This window comes from Rhinopithecus roxellana, chromosome 22 (genome assembly GCF_007565055.1).
Source record: "Rhinopithecus roxellana isolate Shanxi Qingling chromosome 22, ASM756505v1, whole genome shotgun sequence".
Taxonomy (NCBI): Eukaryota; Metazoa; Chordata; class Mammalia; order Primates; family Cercopithecidae; genus Rhinopithecus; species Rhinopithecus roxellana.
The window spans coordinates 6,879,105-6,902,023 of record NC_044570.1 but is presented as its reverse complement, the minus strand read 5'-3'; positions in this window follow the sequence as shown (position 1 = coordinate 6,902,023).

Below are 22,919 nucleotides of genomic sequence, written 5' to 3'. Positions count from 1 at the left end.
TGAAAAATGTGACAGAGTTTTATCCAGAACTCAAACATTTCTAAATATAAATCATAATGGAGAGAAACCCTAAAAATGTGAAGAATGTTACAAAGCCTTTAAATGTTTGTCACACATTGCTGTACACTGTACACAGCAGCATTGATACTGGAGAGTGCCTCTACCAATACAAAGCAAGGGGTATTACATTTAGTCACTGTTCACAGCTTATACTATATGAAAGCAATTATAGTTTGGAAATATTGTAAAAATACAAAGAATGTGACAAAACGTTTCTGTATAAATTCTTCACAACTTTAAATACTTCATACTTAATTAAAGCATTATACATGTAATTAAGACTTTTTAGAAAACATAAGCCTTTAAAGTGAACAAGAGTATTGATTCTGAAGATAAATATTAAAACTGTAAAGACAGTGTAATCACCTCACTTTGATCACAGATATTTTTGCACACATATTTTATGCCAGAGGAAAACCCTGAAGACGCTTCTAAAACTTTATTAAACTTCAGAGAATTTGTATCCAAGAGAAACACTACAAATATATTGAATGTGGAAGAACATTTTTTTCTTTGTCATTTATTATTTTTGTTTGGACAACATATATACATATGTACAAAATACCTACTGTCAGAATCCTCTTTTATAACTTCATTTGATTTATAAAAATGGGACAGTAAAATAACTTAGGTCACTAATACTGTACAAAAATAAGACTGATTAAACAATTCTAAAGATCAGCATCTTACAGTATTACAGATCATCCGTTGTGAAAGAACATCTCAGTCTATCCAGAGTACTGTGCTAAATCTATCTGCAAACTGACAAACTAATCAGTTTCTGTAATACCAAATTCCACATAGAATTCTCAAAAGAAGCATGATGCGGCGCTCAACTTTAGACTTTAAAGCTTTAAGCCAGGGCATCATTCCACAATGGTGAAAGGCTGTTTTATTGCCTAACCAAGGAGTGGAGATATATTAGCACTAAAACTATTAAATTTTCCAGAAAATGACAACTACTTACAGTATTAGATAAAACAACTTTTCTTTCTTTTTAAACACCTGCAATAGTCTTTCATAAATTCAGCTAGGTTAAAAAAGTAAAGAAAAATTACTATCCTGCATTTGGATTTTCATAAGTTCTATCCATGGTGTTTTCAATATAAAAAGTAATTGTTTCATAGTTTTAGTGTTCAACAAACTCAGCAGTCCTATGTGAATTGTATCTTTATATAGTAAATCTAATTTGAATGCTGTTTCCTGTTTTGTGATGTTTTAAAACAGGATTTAATTATGAAGAGTAGAAAGTCTTGAGTTCATATGTTACAAAACTATAACATATAAGAGCATATCAAATGTGTGTTTGTCAATAACTTGAAAAGGCAAGTAATAATGTTTTAGGGAAGCAAATTGTGCATTTTTTAAAAACAAGTTGATGCATTTATATCCAACCAAGTGCTTGGCAAAGCCGCATATAGCTTTACTCCTGAAACTATATAGACTGTCTTTCACTGACTTTGCTTTGTTTTCTTTCATTTCTTTAAGGGAAAGATGACTTTTTACAAGTTGAACCCCAAACTCTTCACTCACTAAAAGGCAGCATGCAGAATTTCATAAGCAGAACCATTCTGTGAGGTGAGTAAGAAATAGGCAGCCTAACCTATTTCATATGAAAGAACAGATGCCTTTAAAACTTATTTTGGACACAAAAATTAAAATTTGGTTTAAAATAAGTGTTTCTAAAATCTGAAAGAGAATGAGAAAGTGTTCTTTAGTGGAAACACATTTGTTTAAAAACCACAGCTTAGATGAAATCAGACAGACAAAATGTCTGCATTTAAGCATTTGACCAAATCAGAGTGTTGAATATAGAAAACAAAGCTAAAATTATTACATAAATTGTTTTTATGTAATTTTAAGTGGAGATTAATGTTGAAGAGGTGTATTTACATTCAAAGTGTACTTTTATCCATTGAACTGTAGAATTTTCCATTGAATTTTAGAATTTTTGAAAAGCAAATGTTGATCCAATTCAACTTTTAAATACCTTCATGCTTTTCCTTGATACCTGTTGTTCATGTAACAGCACTGAGTCAACAACTGTTGCTGCATCAGAGCTATGAGGGTTTTTTTTGTATTAGATGGCGCCATTCATAAATTATTCCATGGATGAGTGAGGACAGTGAAATGCAAGATCTGTGATGAAAATCTAAGTGGAGAAGTTCTTTTTGGTTGAGTTAAGCCTTGTAAGAGATGCATGAGGTGGATGTTTAGAGTAATATTCATCTGCATTTTAATCAAAAGGAAAGATTTTAAATGTTTGTAGTAAATACTTTTACCAATTGCAGTTTTGTGTAATAAAATGAAGTTAGTGTTGTAACACTTTTTTTTTTTTTTTGGAGATTATGTGTGACCTTAATTTGTTTTCAATTCAAATTGTGTTTAATGTATTAAGACTATAATGCATGTAATAAAGTGTTATCTTGCCACCAACATTAAATTGTCCTCTTACTAAAGGATATAAAAGATGGTAACAATATATTATTTGGTAACATAGTGAAATGACATATCCAGTAATCCCTGTTGCCAGCGACTTTACACATAACTTGAAGAACTTTGCTCCCATAGATTGTATTTTCATTTTTATTTAAAGTTATTTAAAGCTATGTTTAATTTTTGTGAGTATGTAGATGTATATATTTATGAGCATATATGGAATATTTTGATACAGTCATTACATGTGTAGTGATCTCATTAGAGTAAAGGAGATAGCTATTATCTCAAGCATGTACCCTTTGTGTTACAAATAATCCAATTATACTTCTTATTTTTCAAATGTACAACTAAATTTGTAAGGATTACATGGTTATTATGATCACAATGAAAACTTATAGGAGTTCAAATAAAATCTATATATTTTTGAGTCCTGAATGACTATTAACAAAATTTTGCCCTGTATTTTTATTTGAACATGTGTCCTCTTTCCCTACAAACATTATAACATATACAGATTTTTATCTTTGATTTACATAGAGTTAAATGTACAAAGTCCTTAATCTAAAGATAATCTTTAGATGTTAGGGAATTAAGAGGCAAGCAATTGGGTTCGTGTGCGTGTGTGTGTACCTATTTTGAAAAGAAAAGAATATTGAAAGAAAACAATTTTTGTAGGGTTGGTAATTTACTAGAAAACTAATAGTGTGATTTGGCCGTGTGTCCCCACCCAAATCTCACGTCGAATTGTAATAACAAGTGTTGGAGGAGAGACATGATGGGTGGTGATTGAATCATGGGCACCTACATTCACCTTGATGTTCTCATGATAGTGACTGAGTTCTCATGAGATCTTTTGAAAAAGAGTGTGGCACTCTCACCTTGTCTTTCTCTTTTCCCTTCTCTGGCCATGTAAATTGTGCCTCCTTCCCCTTTGCCTTCTGCCATGATTGTAAGTTTCCTGAGGCCTCCCCAGCCATGTGTTCTGTACAGCCTGGGGAACTATGAGTCAATTAAACTGCTTTTCTTTATAAATTACTCAATCTCAGGTAGTATTTTATAGCAATATAAAAGTGGACTAGTACAACTAGCAACTTCACAGATTCTGAAAACAAATCTGTATTCTCTGATTTGTATTGAACTTATTTTTGTGAAATATTATGGCTCATGATTCAGAATCTCCCCATGCAAATTCTCTGTCTTTATTTGCCTGCCACTCATGCTAGAATCATAATTGCTTTATTTCTTATAATATTTTTGCTTCATGAAGTATTCTTTATATGAACTGGTCAGGGATTATAAAAATAATTTTTATGAAATTTAGAAGTGCACAGAAAATAATTTTTAGAGCAAGTAATACCACATTGATTATATTAAGTTATTTTTCAATGTCTTATGACCTACATGTGGGCCATGAAGATTTCCATTAAAATACAAAATGTGGCCTAAAAGTATCAAAAGAAGAGAGGGAGAACCTCACAACAAAGCCCACATTAGAGCTGGGCATAGCCCAGCAGTTGTTGCTGGGCTTTCCTGTGGGTGAAAGAAGCTTAGGGTGGGGCCCTCTACTGTTGTTCACTGCTGATGGGTGCAGGAAGAGTTGCTTGGTGTCTCAGGACTTTTGCCTACCTGGTCTTGTCTCTGCTAAGAGTTTCCTTCCAGTGGGGAAGTTGTGCCCCCAGCCCATGTCCACCCCTCATGGGGAGCCATGCTCAGTGTCTGGGGATGAGGACCATCAGTCCACTAACTGGCGTCCACCTGGCCTCTGCACATGGCTGCCTCCCAGGCCCAGGCCCCCAACCACTGGCAACACTTGACCAGTCATTCTCAGCCAAGTCCCCACATCATGGTATGCCCATGCCACAGGGCTCAGGAGTCCCCCAGGACACAATTGTTCACCCATAGAATCCTGCCTCAAAGTCTCAGGTTCTCACATAAGGCAGGATGATGAGGGGGCAACCATGCCTTTGACTTGTCCTGCATCTGAACTGGACACAGTTCTTTCTGCTTCATGTATGTTACCTCATACATCAAGCAGATAGCAGCCCCATGCTGGAGGTAGGCACAGGGAGGTTAAGCAACTTGCCCAAGGTCACACAGCCAGGAAATTGACCAGTCAGGATTTGAACCTCAGCTGCCTGGCTCTGGAAACCTAAGGTCCTTGAGAACTCTGTTATGGTATAGCTGTGGCACCTTCCAGGCCCCCAGCTCTCACTTCGTCAGGCCCTGCTTCCTCTCAAACACCCCTAAGACCAGATCACAGGGTTGAATCTAGGCATTGAACCAACCCTTGGTCACTGCACCCTACGGGCTGGGTCCACTGGTTTCTGCCCTGGGCTCAGGACTTAGCCAGCTGCATGTGGCTGCTTGGAAGGCTCTGGCAACTGAAACCCTCCAGTTCCAGTGCACTCATCATCACCCTCAACCTGATTGTTCCTGTGACCTTGTTCAGCTTGATTCAGATGACACCATCTAACACAAGGTAGCTGCCCATGCTGATCAGTCCCGAGAGGCCCTTCCCTGCTCCCCACCTCCACCATTGTCCTCTTTCCCCCAGTATCTTCAAGTTCTCAAGGTTGCAAACTTTTCTGCCTCTTCCCAGTCCTAGCCACTAGATGGCGCATCCCAGCACTTTGTGAGAACATCCCTCACCTTCTCTCTGACAGATTCTTGGGCTCATGTCCTGTCCAAGGACCCTTCCTTGCAGCATTTCTGGAAGCAGCATTTGAACTGCAAGCTTGCTGTAGACACAGGACAACAGGCAACCTCTCACTTCTCACCAGCTCACTGATTTCTGCCTCACAATCAGCCATTTTCAGTTGTTGCAGATTTTTATCTGTATTTAACTTGAGATTTTAAAAGTACATAATTACATCTTACATAAACATATGTAGTGCCTTACATTTAAAGCTTTTCTATTGCATTTGTGCTGTTGGAGAATAGAGTTGTAACCTTAACACACACACTTGGCAGCCTAGTTACTTCACAACAGGGTTTATACTGTTATGAATGCATAAATAATGTTCACACTCCAGCCACGTGCAGAACTGTGGTTTCATTTTCTCTTAAGTAACCTTTTTTTGCCTGCATTAACAATTTTTTTGTTATTTTATTTGCAACAATTTCTAGGCAGCTGCCACTCATTAAATTCTACCTATTGTAAAGAGGTAAAATTTCTCTGAAAATGGGCTTCTGGGTTCTGTTTGTGTCATTGGCTTATTTTTCTTGGATGCATCTTTGTGTTTTCTTCACTGTGTTCTGGTTGCTCTCTAGTTCTTATGCTAACCAGAACACACTGGGGAGTGAGACGGACAGCTATTAATCATTCCACTGAGTAACAGGCAGGGATCAGGACTGTCAACCTACCTGTAGTCCACAGGGCAGTCAGTGGCTGTCTTGGGACTTGCTTTTGCCATCAACCAGGGGATTCTTGGGCCTTGCTTGGGTTTGCATTTCCTGTCCTGGTTTTTCCTTTGGTCTGTGTCCTTTATTTCCTAGAGCACATCCTCTTGTAGCTTTCTGAGAAATGGTTCATGGCAGTTAAATTTTGAAACATTTTTATCTTTGAAATTGTCTGTGTGCAAGAAACACTACTGATGGCGTGTTTGAATGCTGGTGCCTAGATTGGAAATTATTTCTCCTCAGCATTTTGAAGGTGTTGGTTCATTGTCATCAATATTCTGGTTGTTGTTACATGTAAAGCCATTTTTATTCCTGGTCCTGTGTTTATGATCTGCTTTGTTTTCCTCACTGGAAGCTTCTGAATGCATCTCTTTTCCTCAGTGTTATGACACATTATGGTGCTATGTCCTGGTGTGGGTTAATCCTCATTACTTGGGCTGTACTCTTTCTCAGTTTTCTTTGCCTCCCTTTTTGGTGAGCTGCAGGACTCCTGCATCCATCTTCCAATTTTATCCCATTTTCCATCTCTCAGAGGAGGCTGAGCAGTGCATTTGGGGAGAGTGTGGGCTCCTGGGTTGGATTCCAGTTCTGCCAGTCACTCTGTGTAGGACCTTTGGAAAATTATTTCAACTGATTTTGCCTCAGTTTTCTCATCTATAAAAGGAGATTCATAGACAGAAATAGAGTTATTTGAGATTAAATGGAATTGATTCATAATAATGATGATGAAGATGATGATGATTTTAAATGGGTCTCCTTTAAAGCAGTCTCCTAATAGGCATTTGGGTATTACCAAGAACCCAAAAGAGAGGCTCTGGGTGGGCGCTGGCTCTGTTCTCACATGTGTCGCAGTGGGCCCAATGCAATGCCCCCTGTTCCCTGTTCTGCAGCAGCACCAGGCTGGTCCCAACTCCCAGTCCCTACCATCCCTGTGATCACCGCTTCCTGACACTGTTTTGGAGAGACGTACTCGTGGGATGCTTCTGTGGGGGCTTGTTGGAATCACATACCCATGGTATGTTTGGTAGGTGAAAAACATAGGCGAGGTAACGCTAGTCTAGGGTGCTGATGACTTAGATAGGTAAGCTTCCAGCGCCTCAGTTTACTCATAAAGAGCTTGCACCCAGTCTCTACACTCTTGATTATGGGACTTGGACCTCCCGGAACGAAACCTTGTAACCAGTGCCCATCCAATTTTGCTTCCCACCCTGACCACATCCTCATATGAGCTTCTACCCAAGTGACCCAGTTTAATGGCTAAATTTCTCCCCTAGTCCTGTCGGCAGGACAGGCGGAGAGCGATGTGTTGGGCTCCGTCTCTACTTGGCAGGAGCACCACCTGAAAGTTGCTTAAAATAATCGAACCATCACAGTGCTGTAAAAACCTAGAGACTGGGAAATTATAAGAAAGAGTTTATGAGTCACAGTTCTACATGGCGGGAGGCCTCGGGAGACAACTCTGAGAAGGGGAGAAGCGTGCTTACTGGCAGCATGGGAGGATGAGTGGTGTAGAGAACTGTGAACATAAAACCATATCTCAGAGAACTCATCACATCTGAAAACCATGGGGGGAAGTGCACTTATCTGCCACCAGTTTTGACACATGGAGTTCTGGGGATTACAATTCAATATGAGATTTGGGTGGGGACATAGAGCCAAATCATATGACAGCCAAAGATGGAGGCTTCATGCTGGCTGTTGCCAATTAAAACATGCAAGGGCACTGGCCCTCCTGGCTTGGCCCAGCCCGACCTCCCTCCGTGGCTCTGAGGGACCATTGAGCCTGGAGTTCAGAATTGGATCAATCACAAGTGCTGGGTTAGTCATGGAGCAGAATGTGCTGACCTGTTGGGCACCTTCTTGGGAACACTGGCCTCCAGGGGCCAGCAGGAGGCAGTGACCCAGATCCTGGCAGGAAGAGCCCCAACAGTATGCAGCTCTATCACCAGTGAATGTCTGTCACCAGCAGGAGCTTGCTGGCCTTGATGCAGTCTTCGAGGGCCTCACTTTGTCCAGGATGTCCACCTCCACAACCCTGAGGACATCAGTGATGGGAACCACTTATTTCAATTTGGTGGCACAATTCCAACCTCAGGGAAAAGTCTAATCATGTGGGGAGTGCTTGAGAATAAAATACACATCATGTGTGCATGCAAGTGTGTGATACCCTGCACAGTGTCTACAGGAAGCTCCGAGAATAACAGTATTTCCTGAGGGCTTGTGGTGGTTGCCACACCCTCTTTAGTCCTTCTACCCCACAGGGTGCTATGCAGCATCTCATGGCTGATGCTGGGCTGGGCTGGGCTTCTGGGCAGAGACCACCCATTACACAGGCACCTTGGGCTTCCCCACACTGTCTGGAGTTCCTGCAACCTTACTTTAAAAGATAAAAGTGACTCATTAAATAAAGAAATAAATGCTTGTTACTTACAAAAATCAATGCACCTTTTTATGAATAAATCCACACATCAGGACACTGTTCTTTGTCAAGCACATATACCCTTTGGTTGCCAATTACCCCTGTACAGAGAGGTAAGCTGCGTGGGATTTGTTGCCAGCACAGGGGCACCAAAAATTCACCACCAAGCTTGTCCAGTTCCCTCTTCATTCCCGTCTTTCAGGAGATAGGGTCCCTCCTCCCTACTGACTTCAGAGGATATCTGGCTGCTGGGGCCCTCTGCTGAGGGGTGCTGTGGGGCTGTGGGGTTCCGCTTCAGTGCCTGAGGCCCACCTCCTTGCTCACTAGTATGACAGCCTCCAGGGGAATTTCCACTCACAACCAGAAGAGGAATCCCCCAGGCGGTCTTCCTAGGGAGTCCCCCTCAGATGCCCTGTCCTCCACCACCCCCTGGAGTAGAGACCCCAGGATGCTGGTTGTTCCTGGACAGGCTTCCTTCTGTCCTGTCCCAGGCTGGCTGTCTGCCCTGGATGGCATCCTAGGGAGCAGGGCCAGGTCAGAGTACCCAGGACTGCACACCCTGTCCCCAGCAACAAGAACAGCTGAGGGGCTCAGAGAGCTGGGGGGCTGACAGCTGAGCACATCAGTGTGTATTACTATGTGTGCGGGTCTGTGTGTGCTTTAGTATTGGCATGCATGTCAGTGTATGTTAGTGTGTGCACACAGTTCTATGTGTGTTAGTGTGGGCATGCATCAGTGTATGTTAGTGTGTGCACACGGTTCTGTGTGTTAGTGTGTGCACGTGGTACTGTGTGTATGTTAGTGTGTGCACATGGTTCTGTATGTTAGTGTGGGAATGCATCAGTATGTGTGTTAGTGTTTGCACATATGTGTCAGTCCATGTGGCATTTGGGATTTCCTGTGGGATCCCTCCTGGCACAGACTGGCTTTGGAGCTCTGCCCAGTGTTCCTTGCTGTGGCTTCTGTCAGAAGGAATATGAGTAAAAGCCATCACCAGAAGATGCCTGAAATCATAATCTGGCCCTACCAAAAATGTAATGGTCACATAAAAGGCTTTTTAATTTTTTTCTTAAGATTTGGCAAGTATTTTGATAGTAAAGTGTGCTCATGCATTTCTGTAAACATACAGATAGGATTGGTCTTCCAAGGCCTTCTAGTCACGGGCTCTTAGCTCCTATAGGCAGTGGGTCAGGGCTGGCCTGGGCTGTGGGGAGGCCCCAAGAGCCTTGTTGAGTCAGCTCCTCACATACCCTGCTCTTGCAGGACTGTTGCGTGTGTGCTGTGCTCCCACTGGCATGGCACACATGGTCAAAGCTTCCTAGTAGATGCCACCCCCTCACCCCCAAGGAGCCCCATGAAGGGCAGCTGGTCTCACATTAGGGAGTCTTTGTCCAGAGAAAGGGGAGTACCTAGTGTGCTGAGTGCTCCTACATTGCCCAGGAGGAGAAATCACATTGATGGGGCTTGGAGGGGGCAGATTTCAGCCCTGCCCATCACATCACACATACTAGGGCTCCTTCTGTATCCCAGAAAGAAGCACCTAGGTACTCACCCCCACTGTGTCACCAGCCCTAGCCCCCTGATCCCCAGCCCTGCCCTGTCACACTTTCAGATCTTCAGACACACACTCTCCAGCCTCACTGCAGGTTGGGATGGAGTGGGCCCCCTTTTCTTCCCTCCCCAGAGTCCTCATAGATGAGGCTGGATGGCCCCGGACAGGCCACCACATAGTCACCATGAATGGGACAACTAGAAGGATAGGGGACACAGAATTCACGTTGTGTGGCTGGTGGGCTGGAGCTCATTTTCCCAGGAAAGGTCTATTTTGCAAATCAGGGAGGATGGACTGAATCCAAACCCGAGCACTGTACCTCAGCATGGTGGGCAGCAAGCCACAGCTCCAGTCCTCACATAGTCATCCCACTGCATCAGGCTCACCGCGGGCTATCCTGCTGCTGAGGGGCGAGCATAACCAAGGGATAGTGACAGAGCCCCTCACTCACCCCATCCTAAGTCTCTAACCACAGAGAAATCCCCCTCTCTGCAGTGTTAGAATTTTTAAAAAATTGAATTCATTAAGAATTTTCCTGCACATACAACAGAAAGGCCCCCAAACAACCAAAGTAAAATAAAGTTAAACAAGCAAAAACCATGACCACCACCCTAAAATATAGTCTTGTGGAGTCCGTCAAGCACCTGGTGCCCCATCGCCATACATTTTTGTAATATTTTAAAGTTAAGCTGTTTTCTACTCTTTGTCTTAAAGGGGGACCTCAAACTGTACACAATGAAGGCCACGAACCCTGGCCCTGCCCTGGGGAGGGGATTTCTCACTTGTCTTAGGTCCCTATGGCATGATTTAAGTAATCTGTTTCCTTGACCAGGAGCAGGGAGAAATAAGAGGAACAGGGAAAGGTTCAGTTCCCAGGTGAGGCGGCAGCCTCAGGACTCCGGGTCCCCTGGCTGCAGGTCTCTCATCCTTGGAAATTAAAGTGGGTAGAAAAGACACTGCCTGGTCTTCCCCCACCCACAGAGTCAAGAGCGGGTGACAAGGGTGCAGGGCCCTGGCCTCTGTTTCAGAGACCTGGTTTAATTGGTCAGGGGCACTGCTCACAGCCTCTGAGCGGCACCAGGCGGTGTGGGCGCCAGGGAGTGGCAGCTTCTGTTTCTGATAGAGGCCTGGGAACAAAGATTGAATGGATTAGTTAAGACGGTGTAAAAAAAAAATTGATCTGTGACCTACGATTTGTGGCCTCTGCTTCCTCTGGTCTTTTGGCAGTGAGGGCTGGCCAGGAAATGGGACTGGACAGTTGCCTGCCCTCCTGTGTTGGACAGTGGGTGGCAAACAGCTAGAGAAGTCCAGGCCCACAGCTTGCCCTTATATGAAACAAGCACATCACAAGACAGGATCATCACAGAGCCCTTACCATAAAACATTTACAAAATTAAGCTCGTGTAGGGTCATCTAATCAAGTTTCAAACACTTCCAAGGGATTGAATTTATAAAGATAATGTGTTCTGATCATGTAGAATTAAGTTAAAAATTAAAACAAACAGATAACCAGAATAAAAATATTTCAAGGTTGGGAATTAAGAAAACTTTTTTAAATAAACATATGTCAAAGAAAAGAGGCACACTGGAAATAAAAATCTTTTAAATTTAATGACAACTAAAATATATTATACCAATATGTGTAATATGAAGGCAGACGTTTTTGAAGTAGACTTGCGCTACAAATGCATGATAAAGAAAAGAAGAAAGCTTGAAACTCACTTATCTGCAGTTATCTCAAGAAGTTAATTTGAAAACCTCAAAGTAAGAAGTCATAAAGATAAGAAATTGATTAAATAAAAAACAATCCTATAAGTGTTAAAAAAAAAATAACTGGGGAAGGTGATTTTGGCCTCAGGGTTTTAAGCAGTCCCCCAGTTACCGCGGATGATCAGGAACCACAGAAAAACAAAGGACACGACGCGACGCAGCCCCAGCAGAGCCACAGAGACAGGCGATCCAGAAGGCAGGGCGAGTCAAAAACGAAAGCGATGCAGTGTAAGACCCACGTTGCTTTCAGGAGACATCACTTACACACACACAGACACACACACAAACACACACACACAGCCACATACACGTGGAAACATACACCACTTGCAACATTCCCATAGCAAAACACAGCCCAGCAGCTTCTGAGACTGCGCGGTACTGCTCGGCCACGAAGCCCTACCAGGAAAAGCAGCCCCAAAAAACAGGTGGGCTGTACCTAGAAATGACAGGGGGAAACCCTCAAGGAGACTCACCCCCACACGGTCTAGGCAGGTTCTGACGTCTCCCGCAGGTCCTTTAGGATCCTCAGGGATTTCCGCGCTGTTATTTCTGAAGCTCCGCTTGAGATTTCTTCAGCTGACTTGCCATGCATCTGCTAGGATTGTGGGACTATCACGTGGATCGTTCAGTGAAGACAGGCGAGAGTCCAACGCGGACACACGTGCACAACGCTCCTCTGCCCAAGCCACGGTACTTGTCGCCAGGCAGACAGTGGCACGTCACTTTGACGCGAGCCTTCCCTCACCACAAGCACATGGGAGGTCCAAGCTGGCGCATGCGCATTCGCGAGGCAGCCTCGGAGCTGAACTGTCAGGGCTGTCAGCCTGCCTCAGCCGGAAATGGGACAGGCCGAGCCAACCTGGTCTCGGGGAAAAGGCTGCCTGCGACAACCACTGCGGGACCCTAAAAGTCTGACCATAGGGCCTCCTCCGGCCCTCTCGTGGCAGGGTCCTGCTAAAGGGAGAGGAGTTTCAAGAATGTGAGGTGGGCGCTGGAAACCGCTCTTCGGAATCCGTTGCCGAAGAGGGCTGTGTGCAGGAAGTGGGTCCCACGGGGACGGGAATGCATCTGGTGAGTTGATGAGGGGTCTCTGGGTGATGGAATCATCCCTGATACCCCTTAGGCGGGTGGTCCACTGACGGTGAGCCGGGCCCTTGAGCTCATTGCCTCCCTTTATCCTGGGTCCCCACGCTCGTGCTTCTTCCAGCACATTTTTTTGCGAATGGCAGGAACCACGACAAAAACAAGGCCAATCTGGTACCCGGGTCTTTGAAGTGGAAATGATAACCCACAAGAGCAATGAAGATGAGAGAGTGTCTCAAGGGCCGTCTGGGGTGATTGCAAGCCTGAAGAGCATGTCCAGGAGGGCTGGTGAGGTCACTGTGGACCACCCATGGAAGATAAGGAAAATCAATGCTCGCCTAAGAGAACCAGAGGCCTGTGCTGGAGTCCAAGCCCACATTCAAGATTCCTGCCAGAAGACCCAAGACCTTCTGAACATGAACACAACCCAGCCCACACAACTGACCACTACCCACAACCAGAATGCAGCCAGCCACTCCAGTGTCCCTTTTGTTCCCTAAATCTCTGGCAGCCAAGTTCCATGGGGAGTTAGGAGTCACTAAAAGCATATTACTAAGTCACACAATTGTGGACAGCAAAAGTTTAAGGATAGCCACTATTATAAGCCAAAATTAAATAGAAATTTTTATTACTTCTGTTCCGAACAATGGACTTTAGGAGAACTAATATCTAAAAGTTGAATCAGGAAATAAAAGAGACATTTATAATATGATTATGGAAAATTTGTCAAATATCAAAGGTTTAAATCATTTTATAAAGTATATGAATTCTAGGTTACCATAAGTCATCCATTTTCCAAATGATAACCCAAAACATTTTAAGGCAAAAACTTATACTCATTAATAGGGGGAAAACTAGCTTTCTAAACAATCTGTTTCTTTTTCTTTTCCTTATTTTTCTTATAGCTTATTGAAAGGGAAACAATTTTTCCTCATTACTTAATATCACATGAAATCTTGTTCTAGAGAGAGAGCCAAATTTCACCTTTGCATCAGGGTACTATAATGTCAAACTCAATTCTTAATATAGCTTTACAGACAAATCTACCCAATTTTAATGTTTGACCATGAGGTCTGAGTCTCATTAAACTTTCGTATAACTCTTTACAATTTTCTGTTAAAGAGCAGATCACGCTCCAAAAACCATGCTGTGCTTTTATTTTCATGTTCAATGTATGAAAAATCTGAATACTTTTTAACATTAGCCAATATGCACACACACAGAATTTCTTTTTTTTTTTTTTTTTTTTTTTTTTTTTTTTTTTTTTTTTCATAGACAGAGGCTAAAAATCCTGCCTCAGGTTTATTTGTACAAACACACAGAGGACACAGCGCCATGCAGATGGCAGCCCGGAGGGGGGATGGGGGTCGCACCAGTCCTGTCCTCACGTTGGCACACAGATATACCTACTCTGTAGCCTTTGTGTGGCCTGGCACCTTTGGGAGCCGAGCTGGAATTGAAACTGGAGCTGCAGCCTGAGCCTTGGTTTGATCCTTGGCCTTGGCCTTTGGCCGGCACAGCCGGCCCCTTGGCATGCGAGCACGAGCACGCTTCCCAAGCTTGGGTGGGCAATGTAGGCAAGTCGATCAAGCTTGCGGCTGACACCCTTTGGATCTTGGCTTAACCTCCTTGGGCTTTACGAGGGCCTTGACGCCTCGGCAGTGCACTCATGGCCTTGGCTTGTTGGCCTGCATCTTCTTTAGGCCCTTCTTGTGTGCTTCTTGGCAAAGCGCAATGTTCCTCAGGAACTTGGGGTCCACCCCTTAAGAGATTCGTATCTTGTTGATCGGGTTTTTCTTGATCTTTACCATTTCTGTGCCATTTTGGACGGTTGTGTGTGGTGTGGTTCTTGGACTTGGCCATGTCTCACCTTTAGCCGCTGCTCCCGAAGCTCCTAGAACCGGAAGACCAGACTTTCTTTTACAATATTAATGTTTTACAAACCTTGCACAACTTGCTCAAACCTTTGGCTTAAAACAATCCTGTAACCCTCTAAACAAACTGCCCCTACCAAATTTGCCATATTATCTTTGCCAAAATACCTTGGATGTAAAACTGTTTCTTAAGTAGTCTCAATTACATGGAACAATGTACTAACTCTTAGCAACTTTTAGTTTTGGTGAAAAACTGGCAAATGTAAACCAAATATGAAATTATAAGATCCCCCCACCACCATCTGAATGAACTCCTCCTCTCGGCCAAGAACATTTCAGAGTTAATCAGAAAATCTAGTTCTGGCATTGTGGAAGAGGGGATTAGACATGCCTCATTATATACCTCCGCATTAACATTAACACAACATTAAGTCTGATAGAAACATTTACAATCTATTTCCTCTGAAGCCTGCTACCTGGAGGCTTCTCTTCTGCACAATAAACCTTGGTCTGCACAACCCTTCATCTTGACTCAACCACCACTCCTTTCTACTGCTGATAACTCTTCTAACCAACTACCAATCATAATATGTTTAAATCTGCAAGTGTGGTTGCTCACGCCTTTAATGCCAGCACTTTAGATGCCGAGGAGGGTGGATCCCTTGAGCTCAGGAGTTCCAGACCAGTCTAGGCAACATGGTGAAACCCAACCTCCACCAAAAAAAAAAAAAAAAAAAAAAAAAAAAAAAAAAAAAAAAAAAAAAAAAAACACAAAAAACTTAGCCAGGCATGGTGGCAGGCGTCATTGGTCCTAGCTACTTGGGACACGAAGAGGTAGGATCACTTGACCTCAGTGGGCAGAGTTTGCAGTGAGCCAAGACCATACCACTGCACTCCAGCCTGGGTGACACAGTGAGACCCTAATCAAATAAATTAATTAATTAAAAAAATATGTTTTAAATCACCCTATGACCTGGAAAGCCCTGACTTAATTTGTCTTGCCCACTCGATCAAACCAATGTAAATCTTACACGCATGACTGATGCAGGATGCCTCCAAAAATGCATAAAAGCAAGCTGTGCCCCGACCACCTTGGCACATATCATCGGGACCCCCTGAGGCGTGTGTGACAGGCATGGCTGTAACCTTGGCAAAATAAACTTTTTAATTGACTGAGCCCTGTCTCAGATATTTGGGTTCACAATTAGTAACCACAGGGATTCGAGTGGAGGTGCCCCTGATTTTGACAAATCTCCTGTCTTGCTTGATACCAACTCACTATCCTTATGGCTCAAACCAATTAGACAATTTGCTGAGACCTGGGGGTCTCCTCCCTCAAGGAATCCTAATATACCCAATTTTGGTGACATCTAAAGTTTTGTTCCTCTGTACACACTTCTTTTATGGAGTTTTGCTTGCTTTCGACAGTGAGGGCAAGTTGTCCTGCTTCCATACTGATAAAAGGCAGGTAACTCCTTTCTGGAGTTTTAGCTCACCTCCAATAGAAAAGGTGAGTTTGAGTTTCTTCCTGCTTCAAATGGCAGAGAGCAGTCTTCACCAGGCCCCATTCCTAGGTAAGTAGCTGAGTTGGGTTTCATTTGTTTTGTAATTCTCCTTAATGACTAAACGGTGCAACTGACAACCAGCTGGTCTTAATTTCCTCTTTCCGTTAGAGCATTCTGTGATCATATTGTTGGCTTTCCTTATTATTATTCCAGTCTCCTCTCCAACTGATTCGAAACACTCTACCGGCCTCTGAAATTGTCTAAATTCCTCACAGCTGAAAAAAATAAGAAAGAAAAAGCCCTGCACTTGGTTTCTGTTTGTGTTGCTTCTTGTTTTACTTTTCTGTCCCCTATTCCTCCTTCTCCTTTCAATCTTTGGTACCAAGAAAAATATCTATAGCAGGCTTCTAATGACTTGAACCCCTCAAGATGCCACTCACCCCTTTGAAATGCTCTCTTTTCTTTGTGGAGTTTCAAGAGCCATGGCAGATTCTTCTTAGGTCTAAATCTCTATTTTCAGTATCCCATTATCTTACCATTTTATTTTTGGGGTTTCTAGAGATTACCTTGTTTGTGAGAGTTTGACCTTAGCAAGTGTAACGGCAGATAGAGTTAAAAATTTAGGGTTGACTTAGACTGTATACAGGAGTGGTCTTAGCTGTGTGTGTGTGTGTGTGTGTGTGTGGTTGTGTGTGTGTGTGTATATTAATATTCTAAAAGCAGACTTAAAGCAGGCAAAAAAAGCAGAGAAATAGAGAACTTATTAGTTGCAGTTTGACCTTTGAGCTCTGAATTTTCCTTGATGTAATTTGCTTGTCAGTTTAGAACATGCAAAGATCATACCTATGTGTAACAATTTGTATAGTATTAGAAAACCCGCGTGCCCTTCCATTTACACAACCACTTGTAAGTGAGGCCCCATGAATCCTAATAGGATGCCCAAGAGAGGTTGTTCTCCTTGTCTTTCTTTATTCTTAATTTGTTTTCCACAGTTTTTCTTAAAGGAGGAACATATATATTTTTTCCCTTGGAAGTTGTTTGTTTAGGATCCTAATTCTAGTTCAGAGATGCATTCTAAAGAGTCTTCTTCATGTGCCTTTCCTCTTCAAATTAATCTTAATTGGCTTGTCTGTCCATTTGGGTGAGAAACTGGACTGTTAATTTTATAGATAAATGGGAGACTGAGTTTCCTCAGGCTAAAGAGAAAAGGCATTTGATTCTCTCCCTGAATGGTTCTTTGGGTGACGAGGGCTGATTGGGAGCGTCTAGGTGGTTGATGCCCTGCAATGCTGCCATGGCCCTAAGGGACTCTCACACAATTTGATTTTAAAAGTTTCATCCAGGAACAACATACAGACTGGTCACTCCACACTTGTGAGCTCTTTTGCAGGTGATAGACCTTCAGAGAGAGAAGCTGAGGCATGTAAGGGGCAGAAAATCACTCAGTGGTCACACACTGTGGAGTCCCATCCACAATCAGTACATTTTGATCCACTCCACTAAATCCTAGGCCACAGCCCAGTTTCCTCCTTTTAAGAAAAAATGTGGAATACAAATTATGTAAGAATAAAGAAGACAAGGAGGAACAACCTGTCTTGGGCACCCCGTTTGGATTTATGGTGCCTCCACTTCAAGTGGTTGTGTAAATGGAAGGGCACGTCAGGTTTTCTAACTCCAGATTGCTACACATCAGCTATGATCTTATGCACGTTTTAAACTGACAAGCAAATTACATCAAGGAAAATTCAGAGCCAACGTCCACCTGCAGCTATTAGTTCTCTATTTCTCTGCTTTTTTCTGCCTGGTTTAAGTCTGTTTTTAGGCTATTAATAGTCTGCTTTAAGACTTCACTTTATACTACTAATGTCTAAAGTAAACTAGAGTTTACTATCAAAGGACACTACTGATATAAAATGTACCGTTTTCATCCAACTTTTTCTGTTATTGTTTTTGCTAGCAATGAGTTTTGTATTAACATCTCATTGCTAGAGTTCTGAAGTAAAAACTAGAGGCTACTAATCTTTGTATGAGTGTGTATGTGTGTGTGTATGTGTTGTGCACTTTTTTTGTATTTCTGGCCACAAAGCACCAAACTTGGCTTAAACTTAAAGAGTACTCATAATTTAATAAAAGCCCAAATGCTTTTCAAGTTACACAAGACTTAAGCAAAACCTTCAATAAGTAAACTAGCTTTAAAATATTGGTAAATCAATATTAGAAATGTCAAGAATTGGCAGCAACATTGTTTGTATTTATTGATTAAGCCATTTCATACTTATCCCTGTGAATACTATATAAGATGTTAAAATTTGGCATAAAGGTTTAAAACTGTAAAGCCAGCCAAAATCAGAATGATCTTTCCTTGTATAATTTAAAAATACATAGACATTAATATCATTATTGCTAAAAATCAAATCTTGAATATTTGAAAACTATAAACGTATATTTAATCTTTTCTTTTTTCCTATTTTTTTTGGTTGTTTTGAGACCGAGTCTCTATCTGTTGCCCAGGCTGGAGTGCAGTGGCATGAACTCAACTAACTGCACCCCCTGCCTCCCAGGTTCAGTGATTCTCATTCTTCAGCCTCCCAAGTACTGAATTACAGGTGTGTGCCACCACAGCTGGCTAATTTTTCTACGTTAGTAGAGACAGGGTTTCACCATGTTGGCCAGGCTGGTCTCAAACTTCAGGCCTCAAGTGACTCACCTGCCTCACCCCCAAAGTGCTGGGATTACAAATTCCCAGGCTTTAAAAATGGTTGAGAGAAAAATAACTTTAAATGGTGACACCACAGTTTTTATGAATAATCTAGCTAAACTATTAAAATAACAATGTGATATGGTTTGGTTGTGTCCCCACCCAAATCTCATCTTGAATCTCCATGTGTTGTGGGAGGGAACACGGGGATGTAATTGAATCATGTAGGCAGGTCTTTCCCCTGCTATTCTCGGTGACAGTAAGTCTCACGAGATGTGATGATTATATAAGGGGCATTTTCCTACACAGCCCTTTTGCCTGTTGCCATCAATGTAACAAGTGACTTGCTGCTCTTGCCTTCTGTCATGATTGTGAAGCCTCCCAAGCCATGTGAAACTGTAAGTTTTAATAACCCTTTCTTTGTAAATTGCCCAGTCTTGGGTATGTCTTTATCAGCAGTGTGAAAATGCACTAATAACACTAGGTAAATGAAATGAAATAATATTTAAAACAAATTTGTCATAATTTAGGATCTAAACTTATGTTAATTTTTTATTAAATGTCTGAAATTTCTAGGTATTTTCTAATTTAAACATACATGTATTAGTAAATCTTTCTTGTTTTACTAATGTTAAGTAACATTCTTGTTACTAATGTGTTTCTTAGAACAATTTTGGTCTAATCAAAACTTCTTTTAATGTTTTATATAAATCAAGGCTTAAAGGAAACCAGGAAATGAGAGCAATGTTACAAACAAAAAGTATTTTTTTTGTAAGAAGGCTTAAACAAGGTAATTTATATGAGAGTCTTGGATGATAAATTTTTTTCCTAAAATAAAATGACGAGGTTGTTCAAGAAAGATAAATATTTCTTTTTTAAGCCAGAAAATCCAAGCATTTTCTGAATGGCTTAAATCATATCAAGGTTAGTAAGAAAACAGAAAAAAAAAAGAATTTTTAAAATATGTGATTATTAACTACAAATAAGAAAAAACAAGGCCAGCGCATGGCTCACGCCTGTAATCCCAGTAATTTGGGAGGCAGGTGGGCAGATCACAAGGTCAGAAGATTGAAACCATCCTAGCTAACACAGTGAAACCATCTCTACTAAAATACAAAACATTAGTTGGGCGTGGTGGTGGGTACCTGTATTCCCAGCTAATTGGGAGCCTGAGGCAGAAGAATGGCATGAACCAAGGAGGTGGAGCTTGCGTGAGTGGAGATGGTGCCACTGCACTCCAGCCTAGGCGACAGAGCGAGACTGCATCTCAAAAATATAATTAAATAAATAAATAAATAAATAAATAAATAGAAAAAATATAATAAAGTTCTTCTAGAAATTGAACATTGATATAAAAAACACAACTAAATAATGGATAAACCACCATTCTTTAAAAATATTGTTAATACATGTAGTTTTATTTTTAAATTCTATAATCTATTCTTTTTGAAATTATTCAAATTGCTATCTCAGAAGCTGTACCCAGCTGCTTCATCTTCCCTCTTTTAAGAAGGCCTGGATGGTAACTCTCCTCTTTAGCATTTGCTTAACTTTTTAATAATGGTCTAAAGTAAATGAGATATTTTTGAAACAGGAAAATGAAATATCTTTTGGGTCTTATGCACTTGTTTATTGTGTCACTGCGAAGTGATAGTCACTATTAAAACTGCATGAAAGAGCATGAATCAATCAACCTAAAGAAAGGGCCAATCAGACTGATAGAACTAGCTCAGATGCTTTTTTATATTCACATGACTTCAGTAACCTTTGGTAAGATTAATCTGTAATTTAATCTTAAAATTCTCCTCAATAGTTTAAATCTTAAAGCCAATGTTAAATTAAAATCTCAGTTTTTTATCCTGGAAATTTCAGTTATTCAAAGTTAAAATAGCAGGAGTGTAAAATGTGTTTTTGGTGAAGTTTATAAAACACAAATGTGGATTTTGCTAAAGAAATGTCACTTTTTCCTAGTTAGAAACTATTTGAGTCACTTTAAATATATATATTCTTTATATGTAATATATATACATATATATACACATAGAATACTAAACGAATAAAAGAAAAAAATTAAAAACCAGGTACACCTGTGGTGACCAAGAAGATCCTCAATGCGGCTTAAAGGCAAAACCAAGTAACTATTAAACCATAGGATATAATGTAAAGGAATTGTTCCATATTGTAGGTTAGTATCAGATTTCTTTTTTTTTTTTTTTTTTTTTTTTTTTGAGACGGAGTCTCGCTCTGTAGCCCAGGCTGGAGTGCATGGGCCGGATCTCAGCTCACTGCAAGCTCCGCCTCCCGGGTTCACGCCATTCTCCTGCCTCAGCCTCCCGAGTAGCTGGACTACAGCGCCCGCCAGGTCGCCCGGCTAGCTTTTTGTATTTTTAGTAGAGACGGGGTTTCACCATGTTAGCCAGGATGGTCTTGATCTCCTGACCTGTGATCCGCCCGTCTCGGCCTCCAAAGTGCTGGGATTACAGGCTTGAGCCAACGCGCCCGGCCTGCTCTTCTCATATGGGCATTTATGGCTATAAATTCTGTCTTAGCACTGTTTTTAGCTATATGCCATAATTTTAGTATGTTTTGTTGTTTTATCCTATACAAAGTATATCTAATTTTCCTTTTCATTTCTTTCTCTGTCCCTCTGAATGTTTAGGCTTGTGTTGTTTACTTTCCACCTATTAAAAAATTCCCAATATCTCTCTGTTACTGGTTTTTTTTTTTTTTTTTTTTTTGAGATGGAGTTCCATTCTTCTTACCCAGGCTGGAGTGAAATGGCACGATCTCAGCTCACTAAACTTCTGTCTCACAGGTTCAACTGATTCTCCTACCTCAGCCTCCCAAGTAGCTGGGATTACAGGCATGTGCCACCATGCCTGGCTAATTTTTAGTATTTTTAGTAGAGACGGGGTTTTACCATGTTTGCCAGCTGGTCTCAACCTCCTGACCTCAGGTGATCTGCCAGGCTCAGCCTTCCAAAGTGCTGGGATTACAGGCCTGACCACCATGCCCTGCCACTGTTATTTGTTTTTGAGGGTGAAAAAAATCCTTTTATTTTTTTATTTCATGGAACATTTACAGAACAGTTTTTGAAGTTCAGACAAATTGTGGTTTACAGAAAAATCAGGGAAAACTGAAAGCCATGAGGTACCCCTGGGATAACAACAGCTTTTAATATTTCTACTTATTCAAAATTTTTTCTGGTGAGTTTGTTTTTTTAAATTATAGTAGGGACACTTAAGATGGTATCTAGCCACTTACATTTTTAAGTATACAACACTTATTTTTTGACTATTGGGAAAATGTGGTACAGCAGGTCTCAAGAGCTTATTTATCTTGATTAAAGAAACCTTGTGCCCATTGAATGTGTCTCCCCATCTCCTTACACCCAGCCGCTTTGCAATCACACTTTGTACTTTCTGTCTATGATCTGACTGCTCTAGCCACCACCTCTATACATGCAACATATAGTACAGTATGGCTGACATTTCTGCTATTTTCTATATGTCTTACATCTCCTTTATTCCTCTATCTTCTATTACTGCATAATTGCTATTAAATAGATATTTTCCAGAATAGCTTTTCAATTCCCTTTTGATTTTTTACTCAATATATATTTTTTCAGTTATTTTCTTTCTGAATTCCCTGGGAATTAAGTAACATCATAATTTGTACAACTTTAAACTGGATTAATATCAATTCAATTACAACACTACACAGAACTGTGCTCTATACCTCCATTCACCTCTCAACCATGATAAGTGAATACAACAAAACAAGATAATAGAGCATGCTGAAATCACAAACTTAGAAATAATACCCAACTACAACACCTTGCCCAAGTTGAGAAAAAACTAATCTGAGATATAAATGTCCAAAAAGAGATCAAGTTCAAACCCCATCCAAGAGAGTAAAGAAAAAGAAAATAGTGAATGACAGACATAGAGACAATTCAAATACACATCAAACAAATGCCTCAATACAAAAAAAGTATACCAACTACTTAAAATAGCTACAAACAAAAAATACTTGAGAAGTGATAGAACAGACATCAGATTACAAACAAAAACTAAACTGAAGTGTTAGACTTGAAGACTCAATGAAATGAAAATGA